The 11,493-nt window shown below is 44.7% G+C and overlaps 1 non-coding gene across 1 annotated transcript; it reads right to left on the bottom strand.

The window, feature by feature from the left end:
- Positions 1-10,151: 10,151 nt before the first annotated feature.
- TRNAG-UCC (transfer RNA glycine (anticodon UCC)) lies at positions 10,152-10,225 on the bottom strand. Its single transcript has one exon. It is a non-coding gene; the product is annotated as a tRNA-Gly (tRNA).
- Positions 10,226-11,493: the final 1,268 nt, after the last annotated feature.

The raw sequence follows: 11,493 nt of genomic DNA, 5'->3' as shown, positions 1-11,493 counted from the left end.
AGAAAGTTCAGATCCCCTGATAAACATCTTATTTCTTTGGTATAGCCCAAGATTTGGTCTCCAAAAAATATAGGGTGCAATAGGAGTATATGTATGTGAGAGACAGACGGATGGCAGGCACTTGGCCTGTTCAGAATTTGTTCCAGCTAAGCTTTGAATCTGAATATTTCAGTACTTACCCTCCTTTGACTAAAATGATAAAGTAGAGATAATGCAGCCAAATCCACTTAATGTCAAGTCATTAATAAAAAATCTGTTTCATGGATTTTTTTTTCTTCAGACTCCAGGCAATTTGGCAAAATTGCAAAACAACTAGCCAAATACTCGCTGACATCAAAACACCCTCAAGATTAGTCTTAAGTAAAAAACATTGCTTTCTGGGAGTAAAACTTACTTGCCATCAACCAAAGCAAAAAAACAATTATTTTAATGGATTAAAACTTGCCATTTTGTTCCTCCTCTATGGGTGTGTTTGTTACACACAACAGAACCATTTGAGCAGACCAGAGTAATTTCAACTGTGTAGAACTAAAAGGCTGAGAACTTGCCCCTGCTTTGATGATACCGTTTTCTTCCACTATTATTTTTAGAAAACCCTATTTACATTACTCTGGAAGAAGGAATCTAATCACATTAGAATTACATTTTCTAGTAGTTCCTAGCAGATTAAGCCAGACTTGCAAATGGTCTAGAAATAAAAGTTTAATAATATTTGCAAAACACCTATCTTTGACTGGAAAGCTAGACTCATTTTGTGTTCATGTCTAATCTTCCTACATAGCCATGGCAAGAAAAATAAATTTTGCTCAGGGAAAAGTCATTTGGCTATTTTCCACGGACCCCCATGCTCAGGTCAAATTTGGTCGAAACCAAAGGCCACAGGAAACCAAAGGTAAATTTATACATAGCACCTGGATCAGCTTCAAAAATGACCTTTTGTTCAGAATTTTCATTGAAAACAGGGAAATACCTTCTACCAAGTTGTATGATTGTTCTCCTATTAGCATTTTGTTGTACGAACATATTCTTTCATTCAGCTGTTCCTTCCAGCATTTGCTGGTTGGTATGTGCCTATCATTCTGTTAGGGTCTAACAGGAGGATATAAAATATATGAAACACATCTTTACTATCGCAAGACTTTCAATTTAGTTGGAGAAATAAGACATGTATAAATTCCTACAACATGAGACCATAGGCAATCAGTGAAATGGAAGTTTAAGGTTGACAGATAGAAATTTTGATCCAGTTCTTGGGTGGCATTAGAGATGGAGGTTATGAAAGATGTGTCTGAGATGAAAGAAGGCAAAGAATATACCGGATGATGAGAAAACTATAGGGAGAGACAGAAAGACAACATAAAGCACGATCAGTTTTGTTGAAGGCGAGGCCATTTTAGAGGAGCAGTGAGTCATTGAACTGGAAAGGTAGGCGGGGCCTGAATGTGGAGCATTTTAAATTCCAGCTGGAGAGTTTAGCCCTTAGTAGGAAGGCAGCAAGGAACCACTAATGGCTTTTAACAGAAGAGTGAGATAAAGAAATGTGTAGGAAGATTTTAAACCAGTGGTAATGTGCAAATTCCTGGAAGAGGCAAAAACAAGAGGCAGGAAACTAGGATGGTAGCACAGGAATCAGAGCATGACAAAAGGGGACCAGTTAAGATTGTGGTGGTGGGAATGGAAAAGTAGGGTCAGAAGGAAAAGCCACGAGAAAAGAATTGACAGGAAGTGGCCACCCAAAGGAATGAAGATGGCAAGACAGATGAACTCAAAGGTGACCCCAATCTAAGCCCGGGTGATGGAAATGGCTGTGCAACCAACAAAAATAAAAATAGTAAAGACAGGGAGATGCTGGTATGGACAGAAAGGATGTACGGGTGTTCCTCACTATGGTGTCATGACAGCCCAATAAACCCATCTTAAGTTGAAAATATCCTAAATTGAAATGCATTTAATTCACCTATCGGACATCATAGTTTAGCCTAGCCTACCTTAAATGTGCTCAGAACACTCATATTAGCCTACAGTTGGGCAAAATCATCTAACACAAAGCCTATTTTATAATATAATAAAGCTCATGTAATTCATCGAATACTGTACCGAAAGTGAAAAACAGAATGGTCGTCCGGGAGAATGGCTGTTAAGTGTGTCAGTTGTTTACCCTCGCGATCGCCTGTCTCACTTGGAGCTGCGGCTCACTGCCCAGCATCACGAGAGAGGATTGTTCTGCATATCACTAGCCCAGGATGAGATCAAAATTCAAAATTCAAAGCACGGTTTCTACTGAATGCATATGGCTTCCACACCATCGTAAAGTCAAAAACTCGTAAGTCAAACCATCTTAAGTCAGGGACCATCGATAGAGGAAAAGTGAAGACACGAAGTTTAACCTTCATCACGTGCAGTTTGCAGAGTGAACAGTAGTCCCTTGGCAGGAAATATGGGACTAAAATTCAGGAGAGAAGTTATGGGCTTGTGATCAAAACTTAGGGGTGAAAAGACTGAGGGAGAGGTTGAATCCATAGATGTATAATCAGCCCAAGGAAGTAGGTAACTCGGCGAAAAGAGCACAGGCGTCTGGGGGTGAGGGCAGCGGGGAGCGAGAGAAGAACAGAAAAGAGACTTCAAGGTAGAACGTTGGGAAGTCTGCCCCGGCCCTGACCCGTGCGGGTGTACCTTCCTCTGATTTATTTGGGGGAGGGAGTGCGTGAGGCATGGCTGGCCCGCGATCATCATGTGTTCCCCTGACCCCCTCTCGGCACCGCCTTGGGCTGCTCACACCACTCTTCCTCACCTGGACTCTGGGTCCTGTTCTCCCTCAAGGGATACACCTGAGTGGGGTGGGGACCGTGCAGAGATGTCAGCGTGTCTCCTTCCTGGGCCGCCCCTTATTTATCCAGGAACCACTCAAGCGAGGCTCTGGGGCATGCTGAAACCTTTATTAAAGCTTTGGAAATAACTACAGGAAATGGCAATGTAGGAAAGAAGAAAACTCAAGTCTGATTGCTAAGTAGATGATTATAGCCCAGAATCCTAGAGAAAAGGAAAGACGTCACCCCTTTCCCAGGGCCTGCTCGCTTCCTAATCTTGCTTGCATGACTTGAAGCCCATCCTTCTCTCTCTCTCTCTCTCTCTCTCTCTCCTTAAAGAAAAGCCCATCTTACTTTGTTTTATTTCTGTGCAAATCTCCACGCCTCTATTCTGGACCCAGTGGATTCTATTCTCTAACACTGCTCCACACTGACACAATCCAGGGCACACAGGAAGCTGCTGGGACATTCCCCAGAATGTGAGCTAATCAGTCTAGAATGACAATGCAGGTGGCTTCAGAACAGTCCACAGAGGGCTTTCCTGTTCCAAGTTCAGTCCCTTTTCAAACATCTTTAGGGGGAGGCAAGGAGCCCTCTGAATTGTCCCACAGGTAACATGAAAACACAATCTTGCACACCCTTTTCAAGGACAAACAATAATTCCCAGAGACCATGTAGTAGTCTAAACACACATTAAGGAAGAGAAATATTTTCCTAAAGGCAATATAGCCCATAAAAATTTCCCCCGTCTATCACTGAAATTGCTCTTCACGGCAGAACAATTTTTTCCCCTTTCTTTATTCTCCTGCTCTAGGATGTGCCTAGGGCCCACCTGTGAGAGGCTCGACTTTCCAACAACAGAACCATTCATCTGCCCCAAAGACCCTGCAGAAACTCTAACATTATAGTTGTTTCATAAGGAATGTGAGAAAGGCCGCCAGCTGCAGTGGCAGAGACATAATGGTCAGAAAGGTAGACTAATAAGGGGAACAGAGTTACACTTTAGGTCTAGGAAAAAAGAAATTTAAGGAAAAGTAGGTCACAGTTTCATGTGCTCCAAAGAAATCAACATAGAAGAAAATGACAAAAATTCATTGCCGACTTAGATGTCGTTGGTGACCATCTAACAAAGGAGTTTCCATAGTGAAGATGAAGGTGGAATAGGAACCAGAGTGGTTTTCTCTTCAGGGAAGGATATCCATGTCAAGAAGGGAAAAGAGGAGCTGACAGCCTGAGATGGTAGGAAATTTGAGGTAAGGTTTTATTTAGGCTTTGTTTGGGGGTAAGGTACCTAGAGATGGTTGCAAGCAGCTGGACAGGAGAGACTGAAGACAGACTGTCCTTACATGGTGAAGCAAGATGAGATGGGACAGAGAAAGCTGAGGCCATGCTAACAAGAGTTCAACCATTTTATTTTGAGAAAGGGAGAAAGTAGACAAAAACATGGGAAGGTACAGAAACACACAATCAAATAATAATTTAAAAACCAATACTGAGGCAGAGAGGAGGGCTTTGAGAAAGATTTGCTTCCTCAGCTGAGCAAAAAGCTAACACTGAGACAGAAGAACAGACGTTGACTTAGAAGCTTGAAGGTTGTGGCGAAGGAAACAGTGGCTCCCAAGTGGAATCTGAGAGGCAGCAACAAAAAGGGTAGAATTAAAAAACCCATGGAAAAGAATATGAAAAAGAATACATATGTGTGTGTAACTGAGTCATTTCCCTGTACAGCAGAAATTAACACAACATTGGAAATCAACTATACTTCAATAAAATTAGAAAACAAACAAACAAAACCAGAAAGAAACTCACTCAGCTTCCTTTCCAGATAGTTCAGACCAAACCTCACAATGAGTACAACTAGAAAAGCAAACAAAATAGAAGAAGCAACTATTTGAAGGGGGTGAAAGTCTGTGAGAATTACTCAGCTAGATTCAGGAGATAATAATCCAGAGAGGTGCGCCTGGCATTTGGATTCCTTTCCCCTTGAGGGTGTTTGTTAATTCCTACAGAGGCGTCTGAGCAGTGCTTTGGGCCTTATGGAGTTAGAAGGCAGACATAAACTCAATTAGTCAAATGCCCTAGGAGGATATAAGGCTGAAGGACCAAAGACCACAGTGAGGGAGAAGGGTGGATTCATGGATGTGAGAGTCTGGAAGAAGTAAGGGGTATTACACACCAAGGAGAGCACTAACGTACACTCCAATGCAATGCAGTGTGTTGATAATACCACGAACACAAAACAAGCATCTTTTAGCCTAGTATTCACTCATTCATTCAACAAGTATTTACAGTAAGTCCCTTTCATACGAATGAGTTCCTTCTCGAGAGCACATAAGTCCAATTTGTTTGTAAATCCAACGAAGTTAGCCTAGGTACCCAACTAACACAATCAGCTATATAATACTGTACTGTAATAGGTTTATAATACTTTTCACACAAATAATACATAAAAAGCAAACAAACACAAAAATAAAGAAAACATTTTTAATCTTATAGTACAGTACCTTGAAAAGTACAGTAGTACAGTATGACAATGGTGTACAGGGGCTAGCATCGAGTGAACAGGCAAGAAATAAAGATACTGAATTACTGTACTCTATACAGTACTGTACAGTAAAACACACAAAAGCACACCACTTGTAGAGGATGCACGCACGTGACATGTACACCAGACACGTGAACTAACTTACGCGATTGGACAAGTGAACACATGTTCGCATCTTTGAAAGTTGCAACTTGAAAGTTTGTATGTAGGGGACTTACTGTAATGAGTATCAGGAACTGTTCTAGGTGTTGTAGAGGATACAAAAAGTATAAGACAAGTCTTCTCTTTTGTTTTAACTAAGATAAAACATACTCTCATGAACATTTTAGTAATAATTTGAGATTCCAATGCCCAAAGGATAAAACTCAAACTCAATCCCACTCATAGTATATAAACTCCACCCTAATTGGACCCCATCCAGTGGTATTGTTACTGACCCAGGCCCTTGGATTCTTTAAGCAATAGAAATTGACAAGAGGCCAGCCGAGAGATTCAAGCAAGGCTTTACTGGGACTCGTGCTGCAGCTGGGGGGGAGCGAAAACAAGTAACAGGTGCCCTTGCTTTCTCTTCAAGGAGGGTGACCTGGTTCCTTACAGGGGTGAGGGTAGGGGCAGGCCGGAGTGGGGGGTTTAGGTGGTCTGCCCGCCCCGTTGGTGGTGCCGTGTGCAGGGATCATGCGTAGTTCCCTGCTTTTGCTCCTGGCATCTCAGAAATGGCAATTGGTTTGTGGCCTTTTGTATAATATCTTATTGTTCATAATTGCCCTGACTGCACTTGAGTGCAGTTATTTTTAGCCCCTTATACTTTCTTTGTATTCTGTTGCTCCGAGAGACCTTTGCCCAGATGCATGCGCAAGCACTCCGATAGAGGGTCCCAGGTCCCAGCCTGTCTCAGTATTTCTCCCTGGGCATCTGCTCTTCCCCAGAGTGGTTCATTTTCACTGATCCTGTAACCACCTGGCAGGCACAGTTCTATGCACTTTACATCTATTCACCTCACTTTGGGAGGTACGTACTGCTGTTATTCACTGTCTGAGTGAGGTAACAGGCCCAGAGAAGTTAAGTAACTTGTTCATGGTCACACAGCTTGTAGGTGCTGGGGCCAGGACTCCAACCCTGGGAGTCTGGCTCCAGTGGATGTGCTCTTAACAACCACGATTGAACCACAGCCATCTTTCTCTTCCCTGACAAGTCCAAACCCTTTCATCTTACTGTGGCTTTGGATTGCTCCCTGCTGGCTTCTCCACGGAGAGAAATCTATTCATCTCCCCAAACCCAGCTTGAAGGCTGCCTTCCTGTGTAGCCTTCCATGGCCTTCTCCTCAGGGTCAGGCTCTCCCTTGATCTTTCATGGGCCTCTCCTAACTCTGAACAAGTCCCTGGATGTCCTCAAGGGCAGAAACTTTGACTTGTTTGTCTATCCATCTTCTCCAGAATCTGTCATACCTGAGATCACTGGCAATGTTGAATTGGATCTGAAGAAGAATGTAAACCCTAAATAAGTGTTGTCAATGTCGACAGTCGTTAAAGTTAGAAGAGAGCGGCTTCTGAACCTTAAGGAATGAGCAAAACATGAGTAGCTAAGGATGATGGAGAGGGTGACCAACACAGGAAAGGCTGTGTACACAGGCCTGGAGGCTGCAATGCACAGGTGTCTCTAGAGGTCGGTCTTCAAAGCAAACCCACCAGAGCAGAGGCTGCAGGCAAAGCAATCAGGGTTCTGGAGGCAAGCAGCTCCTAATACAAATACCTACCCCGGGAACCCTCAGAAAGTTCTGCTCCTTAAGTAAATCCAGAAAACTGGAATACTTCTAAGTACAAGAGACCTGGGGCACGGGGGGCGGTGGGGGGAGGGGGCAGATTCCAATTTAAGCAGATTTAGATTTTTTGGATACTTTTTATTGGATAATATGGTACACAATTAACTGCAGGGTTGGAACTGCCCTGAATTAGGCACCGTGTTAAGTGAATCAATATCAGCGTGTGGAGATTTTACTGCAGGCAGGCAGGCTGAGCTATTGCCATCAATCAGGGTTCAGTCCGAGATGCACACGGTGCCCACGTGATGCCCACCCAAGCCAAGAGCAAGCTTCACATAGTCGTGGTACAAACAGTCCTGCCACACACAGGCTCCAGCCAGGAAAGGGGGCACTGGCCATTCAAAAGGGGTATTTCTTGAGAGGGACTCGGTGTGGACTTCTTGTGGTTTCCTTTGAGGGGCCTGGAAAATATATGCCACTGGGTCTGGGTATGTATTTACTGAGGGATGTCTCTGCAAAGCAGACTGAACGGACGGGGAGGGTTGATCTCTACTAGATGGATGGTACCTCCTGTCCTGTTTAGCCCTTGCTCTTATGATCACCTTTCTTCCAGGTGAAAGTTAGGAACATAAGGAACATATTAATATTATTTTCAGCAGATGTCTAAAAAAGAAAAGCTCTCTGCTATTCCACAGAAGACCCCAGACCCATCACAACTTCCTTAAAGTATGTGAGAGAAGCCCCTGCCCCCCCACTAAATGAGGATCAAATAGATTCAGTAAGGTCATCATCACATGAGAAAATCTTTCCTTTTACTTCTACAGATTTGCCTGAGATCCTTCACAAATCGTAACAATACATTTCACTGGCTCTCCTACATCTACGAATTACCTCAATGACCTTGATCTCATTTAAACTCATTGCGCAAACAAGCAAAAGTTTTATTGGTTGCCTAAGACTGCCAAGTTACTAAGTCATGGAATCAGACCCAAGCCTAGGACCTGTGTCCAACTCTGTTCCACTTGAGAGCAAACACATTACAACATATTCCCATCCCACAGAACACATAAATTTTTGCTGTATAATTTTTATAATTCCAATTTGGAGTTTTCTTATAACATAAATGTTTTCCCATGATTCAAATGGTTCCATTTTTAGGTAATCACACAGGGTTTGAGTTGAGTAGCAGCTGACACTGATATCACGTTACATTTCACAGACTCCTAATTAAATATTTATTCCAATTTCAACGTTCTATTTTCATGGTCAGGAGCCAGTACGTTATTTCCAGGTCTGAAATATTGCCGTGGGTCCTGGAAAGGTCACAGGGCACCAAGCCAAGAATGCCTCATGGCAGAAAGAGCCCTACTCTGGCCGCCCCAGCACCCGGCCCCCAGCACAGGGGTGCGATGTGAGCAAAGGCTTTGGAGGCTGGGATACAGAAGGCAGGAAAAGGTGGCTGTCACAGCCTCAGCTGGCAGGCGCAGAAAGGACAGGCTTCAGTCACAGGCTGGCCTTCTAACAGAAGCGTCTCTCTCTGCGGATCTTCTCTGGGACAATCTGCTGCCTGCCTTCAGGGACAGGCTGTGCCCTTATGTTAACCAGGCTATTAATCCACAGAGTTAAGCCAGCATCCAGAAAAACTTCAAACGTGATCAAAGGGAGAGTTTATTCTAGATGTAGAGTTCTCCCTGCAACAAACCTCAAGGGATTCGGGGATGCTAGTCTAGACTGACCTTGTCACCCAAAACCCCGAACCCCAGAGAGCGCTGGGATTGGAGAGGAACCCAGAGCAGGAGGGAGCCCCTTCTTCTATTGTCATGGAGACACACAGACCCCTCCCACCGAGACGGGGAATTAAAGCTGTTTCCACGGCACCTCCCGTGGCCCCGGCCTTGCTTTATAGGCAGCGCATTCCCAATAATTCTGAGTAAGCTGAGATTTTGTAAGATCCATTTTAAATGCACAGGCCAGGGAAACCTAACTATTTAAAGGCATACTGCTCCAAATTTGTTTAGAAAAAAAAAAAAAAGAAATCTTTAATAGTGTAAACCATCACTCCCTGAATTCTCTCTTTGGATGTCCATATTTTTATGTTCTGCAGAGCTTCATTAAATTAGAACACATGACCACAGTACTTGCTAAAAGCCTATTGCGTCAGGCCCTGGAATTTAGAAAGAGAAGCGAGTTGTTGTTTATGCCACTTCTCTTCAGTAACTGAAACAAATTTGAAGATAGAGAGAAACCTGGGGATTTGGGCAAAGCTCTGTACTCATCTACGCTTCTAGTTGTCATGGAGAATAACAGTTTTAAAGGCATCTTTAAATAAAGTCAGCCCCGAGCTGAAACCTCTCTTCTTGAGTGAGGTAGGCAGGGGGAGACAAGGGTCTTTGTGCTCCAAACAGCAAAATTATCCCAGGAAGACACTCCTGAAACTTGCACTAATTCAGAAGAGAAATTCATGTGGAAGACAAAGCACGCTCCCGGGGCAGTGCACCAGTCAGAACTTTCCAGGGCCACCCTCTCACCTTCAGTATCCAGGGCCACCCTCTCACTTTTGGTATCCAGGGCCACCCTCTCACCTTCGGTATCCAGGGCCACCCTCTCACCTTCGGTATCCAGGGCCACCCTCTCACCTTCAGTATCCAGGTTCTGATCCTCGGAGCTACAGACTTCCTTCTGAGAGCTGGTCCTCCCTGTGTTCACGAGGCTCCAGTTACCAAACCTTCTGCTTCTGTGGCCCGTTGTCCTGGGGCCCCCGAGCACGTGGTCCACCCCATCGCCTTGCCTACAGATAACTTTCTTTTCCCATCTTCCAAACTCTCCTCCTCCTCCTTCAAATTTCCCCTCCGATCCTTCATTCCCCGGGGGGGGGGGGGGCCTCTTTTGTTCTGTTTACCTTAAGGAAGGAGGGGGCTAGCTAGTCATAATCACAATCATAATAATAGACCTTGATTAAGCACCTATGAAGAACTTAACGCGGATTTTTATTTTATTTATTTATTTATTTCGCCGTGTCACGTGGCATGTGGGATCTCAGTTCCCTGACCAGGGATCGAACCCGTGCCCCCTGCAGTGGAAGTGCAGAGTCCTAAACCACTGGACCACCAGGGAATTCCCTGGATTTTTAATCCATGGATTTTTTTTTAATGGATTTAACATTTTTTACCTCATTTTAATCTTCCAGCCATCTTAAGATAGGTCCCAATTCTACCCCATCTTACAGAGGAGGAAACAGTTTTAGGAAGCATGACCAGCTTGGCCACCTTGTTGGCAGGCAGCAGAGCTGGGGTTCGGCCCAGACTGTCCAACTGCAAAGCCTCCACTCGTATTTTCTCTCCATCGGATCATTCATTCATTTACGCACCCAAAATTGATCAAGCCCTCACTATGGGCCAGCCGCTGGTCAGAGTATATACAGCGGTGATCAAGGCAAAAGAGGATTCCAGCCTCATTAGGGTTCTTTGATTCTAGTAAGGGGAAACAGACAAGAAATGAACAAATATTAAATAATTTCAGAGTGATAGGAGCTGTGGAGAAAATACTTGAAGGAATGGGACAGAGCAGTGGTCCTCAAACTTGAGCGTGCATGAGCTCCCCTGGGGGGGCTTGCTGAATCGAAAATTGCTGGGCCAGCCTCTCAGGGTTCCTGGTCCAGGTTGGCCGTGGGGCCTGGGAACTTGCATTTCTAACAAGCTCCCAGCTCAGGCTGATAGCGCTGTTCTGGATCCATGCTTGGAGAATCACTGGGATAGGGAGTCACTAGGGTTGGAGTGGAGAGTGGGGAAAGCTCTCTAGGGATGTGTGCTTCTGAGCTGAGACCTGACTGAGGAAGATGAGGAAGCCGCCTGGAGACGTGAGGAAGGGTTCCAAGCAGAGGGTCCAGGAAGTACAATAAAGTCCTCATGGTGGAAATGAGCCCGGGCATTGGAGGGACAAAACCAAGATTTGCGGGGAGTTGAATGAGAGAAAGAAGAGAGACAGACGAGGGCCAGCTTAGACCCAACACAGCTTCATCGTTTCCTTTCCTTCTGGGCTGTGTTGCTGTAACATGAAAACCAGACCGTCTTTTTTTTTCTTTTCTTTTTTTTTTTTTTGGCTGTGTTGGGTCTTCGTTGCTGTGTGTGGGCTTTCTCTAGTTGCGGCGAGTGGGGGTTTCTCTTGTTGCGGAGCACGGGCTCTAGGTGCACGGGCTTCAGTAGTTGTGGCACGTGGGCTCAGTAGTTGTGGCTCGTGGGCTCAGTAGTTGTGGCTCATGGGCTCTAGAGCGCAGGCTTAGTAGTTGTGGTGCACGGGCTTAGTTGCTCCGTGGCATGTGGGATCTTCCCAGTCCAGGGCTCGAACCCATGTCCCCTGCATTGGCAGGCAGATTCTTAATCACT

Source organism: Balaenoptera ricei, chromosome 13, assembly GCF_028023285.1.
Source record: "Balaenoptera ricei isolate mBalRic1 chromosome 13, mBalRic1.hap2, whole genome shotgun sequence".
Lineage (NCBI taxonomy): Eukaryota > Metazoa > Chordata > Mammalia > Artiodactyla > Balaenopteridae > Balaenoptera > Balaenoptera ricei.
Note: the sequence above shows the minus strand (reverse complement) of the source record. Positions and strands in the feature narration are given on the sequence as shown.